At 52.3% G+C, this 13,435-nt stretch overlaps 1 pseudogene; it reads left to right on the top strand.

Moving 5' to 3' along the window:
• Nucleotides 1–265: 265 nt before the first annotated feature.
• Nucleotides 266–13,435, top strand: part of LOC137318268 (beta-galactosidase-like) — a 30,320-nt pseudogene continuing 17,150 nt past the window's right edge.

The following is a 13,435-nucleotide window of genomic DNA, read 5'->3' as shown; positions in this document are numbered from 1 at the left end:
TGTTTGGGGGTTGTGGGGGGGAGTGGAGATGGTAGGAAAGTGACTGAGGTCCCTCGCCCTGGGGAGAGGTGGATGTCCACACTCTGGCCCTGGGTGTGTTTCGCGGGGTGGGTGGGGGTTTTACAGCCTGTGGTCTCTTCCTCCCCTGGCCCCCCAGGAATATCTTGGACTATCCTGGCTCGAGGCCCGATGTTTGGCTGTGGATTGGAATTGTTCAGTTCAATCAGTGAACCTTATGAATTAGTGTTCTCCTGAACTCTCTCACATCCTCTCCATTATCTTTCCAGGTACATGTTTGAAGGCGGGACTAACTTTGGATACTGGAATGGTGAGTTCCGGGACTTGAGGCACCCCATCTGGCTGCTGCAAAGGGTTCCTGAAATTCCTGCAACTGATTCAGTGGAAACAAAGCGAGTGGGGAATGTGGACAGTGAGAGGGAGGTTTGAGGTGGACCCAAAGACTGTTCTCAGTTGGGCCTTTTAACCAGTGAGGTCGGGAACTGATGTACATTTTTAGAGGGGAAGAATTGATGCTCCGACCCCACCTTCTCCCCATGTCCCTCAATCCCACCGACCCCACCTTCTCCCCATGTCCCTCAATCCCACCTACTCCACCTTCTCCCCATGTCCCTCAATCCCACCTACTCCACCTTCTCCCCATGTCCCTCAATCCCACCGACCCCACCTTCACCCCATGTCCCTCAATCCCACCTACCCCACCTTCTCCCCATGTCCCTCAATCCCACCGACTCCACCTTCTCCCCATGTCCCTCAATCCCACCTACTCCACCTTCTCCCCATGTCCCTCAATCCCACCGACTCCACCTTTTCCCCATGTCCCTCAATCCCACCGACCCCACCTTCTCCCCATGTCCCTCAATCCCACCGACCCCACCTTCTCCCCATGTCCCTCAATCCCACCGACTCCACCTTCTCCCCATGTCCCTCAATCCCACCTACTCCACCTTCTCCCCATGTCCCTCAATCCCACCTTCTCACCATATCCCTCAATCCCACCGACCCCACCTTCTCCCCATGTCCCTCAATCCCACCTACTCCACCTTCTCCCCATGTCCCTCAATCCCACCTTCTCACCATATCCCTCAATCCCACCGACCCCACCTTCTCCCCATGTCCCTCAATCCCACCGACCCCACCTTCTCCCCATGTCCCTCAATCCCACCGACCCCACCTTCTCCCCATGTCCCTCAATCCCACCGACCCCACCTTCTCACCATGTCCCTCAATCCCACCTACCTCACCTTCTCCCCATGTCCCTCAATCCCACCTACCCCCCCTTCTCCCTATGTCCCTCAATCCCACCGACCCCACCTTTTCCCCATGTCCCTCAATCCCACCGACCCCACCTTTTCCCCATGTCCCTCAATCCCACCTACTCCACCTTCTCCCCATGTCCCTCAATCCCACCTACTCCACCTTCTCCCCATGTCCCTCAATCCCACCTACTCCACCTTCTCCCCATGTCCCTCAATCCCACCTACTCCACCTTCTCCCCATGTCCCTCAATCCCACCTACTCCACCTTCGCCCCATGTCCCTCAATCCCACCTACTCCACCTTCTCCCCATGTCCCTCAATCCCACCTACTCCACCTTCTCCCCATGTCCCTCAATCCCACCTACTCCACCTTCTCCCCATGTCCCTCAATCCCACCTTCTCACCATATCCCTCAATCCCACCGACCCCACCTTCTCCCCATGTCCCTCAATCCCACCTACTCCACCTTCTCCCCATGTCCCTCAATCCCACCTTCTCACCATATCCCTCAATCCCACCGACCCCACCTTCTCCCCATGTCCCTCAATCCCACCGACCCCACCTTCTCCCCATGTCCCTCAATCCCACCGACCCCACCTTCTCCCCATGTCCCTCAATCCCACCGACCCCACCTTCTCACCATGTCCTTCAATCCCACCTACCTCACCTACTCCCCATGTCCCTCAATCCCACCTACCCCCCCTTCTCCCTATGTCCCTCAATCCCACCGACCCCACCTTTTCCCCATGTCCCTCAATCCCACCGACCCCACCTTCTCCCCATGTCCCTCAATCCCACCGACCCCACCTTCTCCCCATGTCCCTCAATCCCACCTACTCCACCTTCTCCCCATGTCCCTCAATCCCACCGACCCCACCTCCCCATGTCCCTCAATCCCACCTACTCCACCTTCTCCCCATGTCCCTCAATCCCACCTACTCCACCTTCTCCCCATGTCCCTCAATCCCACCTACTCCACCTTCTCCCCATGTCCCTCAATCCCACCGACCCCACCTTCTCCCCATGTCCCTCAATCCCACCGACTCCACCTTCTCCCCATGTCCCTCAATCCCACCTACTCCACCTTCTCCCCATGTCCCTCAATCCCACCTACTCCACCTTCTCCCCATGTCCCTCAATCCCACCTTCTCACCATATCCCTCAATCCCACCTACCCCACCTTCTCCCCATGTCCCTCAATCCCACCGACCCCACCTTTTCCCCATGTCCCTCAATCCCACCTACTCCACCTTCTCCCCATGTCCCTCAATCCCACCTTCTCACCATATCCCTCAATCCCACCGACCCCACCTTCTCCCCATGTCCCTCAATCCCACCTTCTCACCATATCCCTCAATCCCACCGACCCCACCTTTTCCCCATGTCCCTCAATCCCACCTACTCCACCTTCTCCCCATGTCCCTCAATCCCACCTTCTCACCATATCCCTCAATCCCACCTACCCCACCTTCTCCCCATGTCCCTCAATCCCACCGACCCCACCTTTTCCCCATGTCCCTCAATCCCACCTACTCCACCTTCTCCCCATGTCCCTCAATCCCACCGACTCCACCTTTTCCCCATGTCCCTCAATCCCACCTACTCCACCTTCTCCCCATGTCCCTCAATCCCACCTTCTCACCATATCCCTCAATCCCACCGACCCCACCTTCTCCCCATGTCCCTCAATCCCACCTACTCCACCTTCTCCCCATGTCCCTCAATCCCACCTACTCCACCTTCTCCCCATGTCCCTCAATCCCACCTACTCCACCTTCTCCCCATGTCCCTCAATCCCACCTTCTCACCATGTCCCTCAATCCCACCTACCTCACCTTCTCCCCATGTCCCTCAATCCCACCTACCCCCCCTTCTCCCTATGTCCCTCAATCCCACCGACCCCACCTTTTCCCCATGTCCCTCAATCCCACCGACCCCACCTTTTCCCCATGTCCCTCAATCCCACCTACTCCACCTTCTCCCCATGTCCCTCAATCCCACCTACTCCACCTTCTCCCCATGTCCCTCAATCCCACCTACTCCACCTTCTCCCCATGTCCCTCAATCCCACCTTCTCACCATATCCCTCAATCCCACCTACCCCACCTTCTCCCCATGTCCCTCAATCCCACCGACCCCACCTTTTCCCCATGTCCCTCAATCCCACCTACTCCACCTTCTCCCCATGTCCCTCAATCCCACCTACTCCACCTTCTCCCCATGTCCCTCAATCCCACCTTCTCACCATATCCCTCAATCCCACCGACCCCACCTTCTCCCCATGTCCCTCAATCCCACCTACTCCACCTTCTCCCCATGTCCCTCAATCCCACCTTCTCACCATATCCCTCAATCCCACCGACCCCACCTTCTCCCCATGTCCCTCAATCCCACCGACCCCACCTTCTCCCCATGTCCCTCAATCCCACCGACCCCACCTTCTCCCCATGTCCCTCAATCCCACCGACCCCACCTTCTCACCATGTCCCTCAATCCCACCTACCTCACCTTCTCCCCATGTCCCTCAATCCCACCTACCCCCCCTTCTCCCTATGTCCCTCAATCCCACCGACCCCACCTTTTCCCCATGTCCCTCAATCCCACCGACCCCACCTTTTCCCCATGTCCCTCAATCCCACCTACTCCACCTTCTCCCCATGTCCCTCAATCCCACCTACTCCACCTTCTCCCCATGTCCCTCAATCCCACCTACTCCACCTTCTCCCCATGTCCCTCAATCCCACCTACTCCACCTTTTCCCCATGTCCCTCAATCCCACCTACTCCACCTTCTCCCCATGTCCCTCAATCCCACCTACTCCACCTTCTCCCCATGTCCCTCAATCCCACCTTCTCCCCATGTCCCTCAATCCCACTGACCCCACCTTCTCCCCATGTCCCTCAATCCCACCTACTCCACCTTCTCCCCATGTCCCTCAATCCCACCTACTCCACCTTCTCCCCATGTCCCTCAATCCCACCTTCTCCCCATGTCCCTCAATCCCACTGACCCCACCTTCTCCCCATGTCCCTCAATCCCACCTACTCCACCTTCTCCCCATGTCCCTCAAACCCACCTACTCCACCTTCTCCCCATGTCCCTCAATCCCACCGACCCCACCTTCTCCCCATGTCCCTCAATCCCACCTACTCCACCTTCTCCCCATGTCCCTCAATCCCACCTACTCCACCTTCTCCCCATGTCCCTCAATCCCACCGACCCCACCTTCTCCCCATGTCCCTCAATCCCACCTACTCCACCTTCTCCACATGTCCCTCAATCCCACCGACCCCACCTTCTCCCCATGTCCCTCAATCCCACCTACTCCACCTTCTCCCCATGTCCCTCAATCCCACCTTCTCCCCATGTCCCTCAATCCCACTGACCCCACCTTCTCCCCATGTCCCTCAAACCCACCGACCCCACCTTCTCCCCATGTCCCTCAATCCCACCTACCCCACCTTCTCCCCATGTCCCTCAATCCCACCGACCCCACCTTCTCCCCATGTCCCTCAATCCCACCTACTCCACCTTCTCCCCATGTCCCTCAATCCCACCTACTCCACCTTCTCCCCATGTCCCTCAATCCCACCGACCCCACCTTCACCCCATGTCCCTCAATCCCACCTACTCCACCTTCTCCCCATGTCCCTCAATCCCACCTACTCCACCTTCTCCCCATGGCCCTCAATCCCACCTTCTCCCCATGTCCCTCAATCCCACCGACTCCACCTTCTCCCCATGTCCCTCAATCCCACCTACTCCACCTTCTCCCCATGTCCCTCAATCCCACCTACTCCACCTTCTCCCCATGTCCCTCAATCCCACCTACTCCACCTTCTCCCCATGTCCCTCAATCCCACCGACCCCACCTTCTCCCCATGTCCCTCAATCCCACCTACTCCACCTTCTCCCCATGTCCCTCAATCCCACCTTCTCACCATATCCCTCAATCCCACCGACTCCACCTTCTCCCCATGTCCCTCAATCCCACCGACCCCACCTTCTCCCCATGTCCCTCAATCCCACCTACTCCACCTTCTCACCATATCCCTCAATCCCACCGACTCCACCTTCTCCCCATGTCCTTCATTTCCCACCTACTCCACCTTCTCCCCATGTCCCTCAATCCCACCGACTCCACCTTCTCCCCATGTCCCTCAATCCCACCTACTGCACCTTCTCCACATGTCCCTCAATCCCACCGACCCCACCTTCTCCCCATGTCCCTCAATCCCACCGACCCCACCTTCTCCCCATGTCCCTCAATCCCACCTTCTCCCCATGTCCCTCAATCCCACTGACCCCACCTTCTCCCCATGTCCCTCAAACCCACCTACTCCACCTTCTCCCCATGTCCCTCAATCCCACCGACCCCACCTTCTCCCCATGTCCCTCAATCCCACCTACTCCACCTTCTCCCCATGTCCCTCAATCCCACCGACCCCACCTTCGCCCCATGTCCCTCAATCCCACCGACCCCACCTTCACCCCATGTCCCTCAATCCCACCTACTCCACCTTCTCCCCATGTCCCTCAATCCCACTGACCCCACCTTTTCCCCATGGCCCTCAATCCCACCTTCTCCCCATGTCCCTCAATCCCACCGACTCCACCTTCTCCCCATGTCCTTCATTTCCCACCTACTCCACCTTCTCCCCATGTCCCTCAATCCCACCTACCCCACCTTCTCCCCATGTCCCTCAATCCCACCTTCTCCCCATGTCCCTCAATCCCACTGACCCCACCTTCTCCCCATGTCCCTCAATCCCACCGACTCCACCTTCTCCCCATGTCCTTCATTTCCCACCGACCCCACCTTTTCCCCATGTCCCTCAATCTCACCGACCCCACCTTCTCCCCACGTCCCTCAAACCCACCTACTCCACCTTCTCCCCATGTCCCTCAATCCCACCGACCCCACCTTCTCCCCATGTCCCTCAATCCCACCTACTCCACCTTCTCCCCATGTCCCTCAATCCCACCGACCCCACCTTCGCCCCATGTCCCTCAATCCCACCGACCCCACCTTCGCCCCATGTCCCTCAATCCCACCTACTCCACCTTCTCCCCATGTCCCTCAATCCCACTGACCCCACCTTTTCCCCATGGCCCTCAATTCCACCTTCTCCCCATGTCCCTCAATCCCACCGACTCCACCTTCTCCCCATGTCCTTCATTTCCCACCTACTCCACCTTCTCCCCATGTCCCTCAATCCCACCTACCCCACCTTCTCCCCATGTCCCTCAATCCCACCTTCTCCCCATGTCCCTCAATCCCACTGACCCCACCTTCTCCCCATGTCCCTCAATCCCACTGACCCCACCTTCTCCCCATGTCCCTCAATCCCACCTACCCCCCCTTCTCCCCATGTCCTTCATTTCCCACCGACCCCACCTTTTCCCCATGTCCCTCAATCTCACCGACCCCACCTTCTCCCCACGTCCCTCAATCCCACCTACTCCACCTTCTCCCCATGTCCCTCAATCTCACCGACCCCACCTTCTCCCCACGTCCCTCAATCCCACCTACTCCACCTTCTCCCCATGTCCCTCAATCCCACCTACCCCACCTTCTCCCCATGTCCCTCAATCCCACCTTCTCCCCATGTCCCTCAATCCCACTGACCCCACCTTCTCCCCATGTCCCTCAATCCCACTGACCCCACCTTCTCCCCATGTCCCTCAATCCCACCTACTCCACCTTCTCCCCATGTCCCTCAATCCCACCGACCCCACCTTTTCCCCATGTCCCTCAATCCCTCCTACTCCACCTTCTTCCGATGTCCCTCAATCCCACCTACTCCACCTTTTCCCCATGTCCCTCAATCCCACCTACTCCACCTTCTCCCCATGTCCCTCAATCCCACCTACCTCACCTTCTCCCCATGTCCCTCAATCCCACCTACCCCCCCTTCTCCCCATGTCCCTCAATCCCACCTACTCCACCTTCTCCCCATGTCCCTCAATCCCACCGACCCCACCTTCTCCCCATGTCCCTCAATCCCACCTGATGAGATGGAATTGGAGGAGGGCCAATTTCAACGGGTTAAGAATGGATCTGGCCCGGATAAATTGGAATCAAAGATCGGCAGGCAAAACTGTAATTGAACAGTGGGCGGCCTTTAAGGAGGAGATGGTTCGGGTTCAGTCTAGACACATTCCCACGAGGGAGAAAGGAGGGCAACTAAAGCCAGAGCTCCCTGGATGATTAAAGAGATAGAGAGTAAGATGGAACGGAAAAAAGGGGCGTATGACAGATGTCAGGTTGATAACACAAGTGAGAACCAGGCAGAATATAGAAAGTTCAGAGGGGAAGTGAAAAAGGAAATAAGAGGGGCAAAGAGAGAGTATGAGAATAGACTGGGGGCCAACATAAAAGGGAATCCAAAAGTCTTCTACAGGCATGTAAACAGTAAACAGGTAGTAAGAGGAGGGATGGGGTCGATTAGGGACCATAAAGGAGATCTACTCATGGAGGTAGAGGGGATGGCCGAGGTACTAAATGAGTGAATAAATGGGTGAAAATAAGTAAAGGGGTGATTTTAATCCACATATAGATTGGAAGAATCTGATTGGCAAAGTTAGCCTGGAAGATGAGTTCATAGAGTGCTTTCAGGACAGTTTCTTAGAGCAGCACGTTCTAGAGCCAAGCAGATCTGGTAATGTGTAATGAGACAGGATTAATTAATGCCCTCATTGTAAAGGAGCCTCTCGGTAGCAGTGATCACAATATGATTGAATTTCACATTCAGTTTGAGGGAGAGAAGAGTGTCTAAGACTAGTGTTTTAAACTTAAATAAGGGTAATTATGAGGGCATGAAGACAGAGCTGGCTAAAGTGAACTGGGAAATTAGGTTAAGGGATAGGTCAGTAGAGATGCAGTGGCAGACATTGAATGAGATATTTCATAACACTCAGCAAAGATACATTCCAGTGAGAAAGAAAGCCTCTCTGGGAAGGACGTACCATCCGTGGCTAACTAAGGAAGTTAAAGATAGAATCAAATTGAAAGAAAAAGTATTCAATTCCTCAAAGATTACTGGCAGGTCAGAAGATTGGACAGAATATAAAAAACAGCAAAGAATGACTAAAAGAATAATAAGGAGAGAGAAATTAGAGTACGAGAGAAAGCTAGCTAGAAATATAGAAACAGATAGTAAGAGTTTCAACAGGTATTTAAAAAGGGAAAAGAGTAAGTAAAGTGAGTGTTGGTCCTCTAGAGAGTGAGTCTGGGGAATTAATAATGGAGAATAAGGAAATGGCGGATGAATTGAACAGATATTTTGCATCCGTCTTCACTGTAGAGGATACAAATAACATGCCAGAAATAATTGTGAATCAAGAGGTGAAAGGGAGGGAGGAACTTAAAACATTTACAATCACCAGGGAAAGGGTTCTGAAAAAAATATTAGAACTAAAAGCTGACAAGTCCCCAGGTCCTGACAGACTTCATCCTCGGGTCTTAAAAGAAGTGGCTGCAGAGATAGTAGATCCATTGGTATTAATTTTCCAAAATTCCCTAGATTCTGGAAGGGTCCCATCAGATTGGAAAATAGTGAATGTAACTCCTCTATTCAAGAAAGGAGGGAGACAGAAAGCAGGAAACTACGGGCCAGTTAGCTTAACATCCGTCATAGGGAAAATGCTAGAATCTATTATTAAGGAGGTTATAGCAGGGCACTTAGAAAATCTCAGTGCAATCAGGCAGAGTCAACACGGCTTTGTGAAAGGGAAATCGTGTTTGACTAATTTATTCAAGTTCTTTGAGGAAGTAACAAGTGGCTAAAGGGGATCCTGTGGATGTGGTGTACTTGGATTTCCAGAAGGCTTTTGACAAGGTGCCACATCAAAGGCTACTACACAAAATAAGAGCTCATGGTGTAGGGGGTAACATATTAGCATGGATAAAGGATTGGTTAGCTAACAGGAAACAGAGAGTAGGCATAAATGGGTCATTTTCAGGTTGGCAAGATGTAACGAGTGGAGTGCCACAGGGATCAGTGCTGGGGCCTCAACTATTTACAATCTATATCAATGACTTGGATGAAGGGACCGAATGTATGGTTGCTAAATTTGCTGATGACACAAAGATAGGTGGGAAAGTAAGTTGTGAAGAGGACATAAGGAGTCTGCAAAGGGATATAGATAGGTTAAGTGAGTGGGCAAAAATTTGGCAGATGGAGTATAATGTGGGAAAATGTGAACTTGTCCACTTTGGCAGGAGGAATAGAAAAGCAGTATATTATTTAAATGGAGAGAGATTGCAGAACTCTGAGGTACAGAGGGATCTGGGTGTCCTAGTACATGAATCACAAAAAGTTAGTATGCAGGTACAGCAAGTGATTAGGAAGACAAATGGAATGTTGTCATTTATTGCAAGGGGAATGGAATATAAAAGTAGAGATGTTTTGCTACAGTTGTACAGGGCATTGGAGAGACCACATCGAGAATACTGTGTGCAGTTTTGGTCTCCTTATTTAAGAAAGGACATAATTGCTTTAGAGGCGGTTCAGAGAAGGTTCACTCGACTGATTCCTGGGATGAGGGGGTTATCTTATGAGGAAAGGTTGGACAAGTTGGGCCTGTACACACTGGAGTTTAGAAGAATGAGAGGTGATCTTATTGAAACATATAAGATCCTGAGAGGACTTGAAGGGGTAGATGCTGAGAGGATGTTTCCCCTTGTGGGAGAGACTAGAACTAGGGGCCACAGTTTAAAAATAAGGGGTCTCCCATTTAAGACGGAGATGAGGAGAAATTTTTTCTCAGAGGGTGGTGAGTCTGTGGAACTCCCTTCCCCAGAGAGTGGGGGAGGCAGGGTCACTGAATATTTATAAGGCTGAGTTAGATAGATTCCTGATTAACAAGGGAGTCAAAGGTTATAGTAGGTAGACGGGAAAGTAGGCTTGAGGTGACAATCAGATCAGCCATGATCTTATCAAATAGCAGAGAAGGCTTGAGGGGCCGAATGGCCTACTCCTGCTCTTAATTCGTATGTTTGTACTTTGCATCTGTCTTTACCAAGGAAGAAGATGCTGCCAGAGTCTCAGTAAAGGAAGATATAATTGAGATACTGGATGGGCTAAAAATTGATAAAGAGGAGGTACTGGAAAGTCTGGCTGTACTTAAAGTAGATAAATCACCCGGTCCGGATGGGATGCATCCTAAGTTGCTGAGGGAGTAAGGGTGGAAATTGCGGAGGTACTGGCCATAATCTTCCAAACATCCTTAGATACGGGGGTGGTGCCAGAGAACTGGAGAATTGCAAATGTTACACCCTGGTTCAAAAAAGGGTGTAAGGATAAACCCAGCAACTATAGGCCAGTCAGTTTAACCTCGGTGGTGGAAAACTTTTAGAAACGATAATCCGGGACAGAATTAACAGTCACTTCGACAAGGGTGGATTAATTAGGGAAAGTCAGCACGGATTTGTTGAAGGCAAATCGTGTTTAACTAACCTCATACAGTTTTTTGATGAGATAACACAGAGGGTCGATGAGGGCAGTGCAGTTGATGTGTATATGGACTTTCAAAAGGCGTTTGATAAAGTGCCGCACGGTAGGCTTATCATCAAGATTGCGGCCCATGGAATAAAGGGGGCAGCAGCAACATGGATACAGAATTGACTAAGTGACAGGAAACAGAGAGTAGTGGTGAACGGTTGTTTTTCGGACTGGAGGGAGGTGTACAGTGGTGTTCCCCAGGGGTCAGTGCTGGGACCACTGCTTTTCTTGATATATATTAATGACTTGGACTTGGGTGTACAGGGCACAATTTCAAAATTTGCAGATGGCACAAAACTTGAAAGTGCAGTGAACAGTGAGGAGGATAGTGATAGACTTCAAGAGGATATAGACAGGCTGGTGGAATGGGCAGACACGTGGCAGATCAAATTTAACGCAGAAAAATGTGAAGTGATACATTTCAGTAGGAAGAACGAGGAGAGGCAATATAAACTAGAGGGCACAACTCTAAAAGGGGTACAGGAACAGAGAGATCTGGCGGTATATGTGCACAAATCATTGAAGGTGGCAGGACAGGTTGAGAAAGTGGTTAAAAAAGCATACGGGATCCTGGGCTTTATAAATAGAGGCATAGATTACAAAAGCATGGAAGTCATGATGAACCTTTATAAAACACTGGTTCGGCCGCAACTGGAGTATTGTGTCCAGTTCTGGGCACCGCACTTTAGGAAAGATGTGAAGGCCTTAGAGAGGGTGCAGAAGAGATTTACTAGAATGATTCCAGGGATGAGGGACTTTAGATACGTGGATAGACTGGAGAAGCTGGGGTTGTTCTCCTTGGAACAGAGACGGTTGCGAGGAGATTTGATCGAGGTGTTCAAAATCATGAAGGGTCTAGACAGAGTAGATAGAGAGAAACTGTTCCCATTGGTGGAAGGGTCAAGAACCAGAGGACACAGATTTAAGGTGATTGGCAAAAGAACCAAAGGTGACATGAGGAAAAACTTTTTTACACAGCGAGTGGTTAGGATCTGGAATGCACTGCCCGAGGGGGTGGTGGAGGCAGATTCAATCATGGCCTTCAAAAGGGAACTGGATAAATAGTTGAAATGAAAAAATTTGCAGGGCTACGGGGAAAGGGCGGGGTAGCGTTTGCAACCATCTTCAGCCAGAAGTGCCGAGTGGATGATCCATCTCGGCCTCCTCCCGATATCCCCACCATCACAGAAGCCAGTCTTCAGCCAATTCGATTCACTCCACTTGATATCAAGAAACGGCTGAGTGCACTGGATACAGCAAAGGCTACGGGCCCCGACAACATACCGGCTGTAGTGCTGAAGACTTGTGCTCCAGAACTAGCCGCGCCTCGAGCCAAACTGTTCCAGTACAGCTACGACACTGGCATCTACCCGACAATGTGGAAAATTGCCCAGGTATGTCCTGTCCACAAAAAGCAGGACAAATCCAATCCGGCCAATTACCGCCCCATCAGTCTGCACTCAATCATCAGCAAAGTGATGGAAGGTGTTGTCGACAGTGCTATCAAGCGGCACTTACTCACCAATAACCTGCTCACCGATGCTCAGTTTGGGTTCCGCCAGGTCCACTCGACTCCAGACCTCATTACAGCCCTGGTCCAAACATGGACATAAGAGCTGAATTCCAGAGGTGAGGTGAGAGTGACTGCCCTTGACATCAAGGCAGCATTTGACCGAGTGTGGCACCAAGGAGCCCGAGTAAAATTGAAGTCAATGGGAATCGGGGAAACTCTCCAGTGGCTGGAGTCATACCGAGCACAAAGGAAGATGGTAGTGGTTGATGGAGGCCAATCATCTCAGCCCCAGGACATTGCTGCAGGAGTTCCTCAAGGCAGTGTCCTAGGCCCAACCATCTTCAGCTGCTTCATCAATGACCTTCCCTCCATCATAAGGTCAGAAATGGGGATGTTCGCTGAAGATTGCACAGTGTTCAGTTCCATTCGCAACCCCTCAGATAACGAAGCAGTCCAAGCCCGCATGCAGCAAGACCTGGACAACATCCAGGCTTGGGCTCATAAGTGGCAAGTAACATTCGCGCCAGAAAAGTGCCAGGCAATGACCATCTCCAACAAGAGAGAGTCTAACCACCTCCCCTTGACGTTCAACGGCATTACCATCGCCAAATCCCCCACCGTCAACATCCTGGGGGTCACCATTGACCAGAAACTTAACTGGACCAGCCATATAAATACTGTGGCTACAAGAGCAGGTCAGAGGCTGGGTATTCTGCGGTGAGTGACTCACTTCCTGACGCCCTAAAGCCTTTCCACCATCTACAAGGCACAAGTCAGGAGTGTGATGGAATACTCTCCGCTTGTTGGAGCTGCAGTCATCCAGGCAACACTCAAGAAGCTCGACACCATCCAGGACAAAGCAGCCCGCTTGATTGGCACCCCATCCACCACCCTAAACATTCACTCCCTTCACCACCGGCGCACTGTGGCTGCAGTGTGTACCATCCACAGGATGCACTGCAGCAACTCGCCAAGGCTTCTTCGACAGCACCTCCCAAACCCGCGACCTCTACCACCTAGAAGGACAAGAGCAGCAGGCACATGGGAACAACACCACCTGCACGTTCCCCTCCAAGTCACACACCATCCCGACTTGGAAATATATCGATGTTCCTTCAAAATCCTGGAACCCCCATTCT

This window comes from Heptranchias perlo, unplaced genomic scaffold, assembly GCF_035084215.1.
Source record: "Heptranchias perlo isolate sHepPer1 unplaced genomic scaffold, sHepPer1.hap1 HAP1_SCAFFOLD_689, whole genome shotgun sequence".
Classification (NCBI taxonomy): domain Eukaryota; kingdom Metazoa; phylum Chordata; class Chondrichthyes; order Hexanchiformes; family Hexanchidae; genus Heptranchias; species Heptranchias perlo.
The sequence above is the reverse complement of the archived record's forward strand: the minus strand, read 5'-3'. Positions and strand labels throughout refer to the sequence as shown.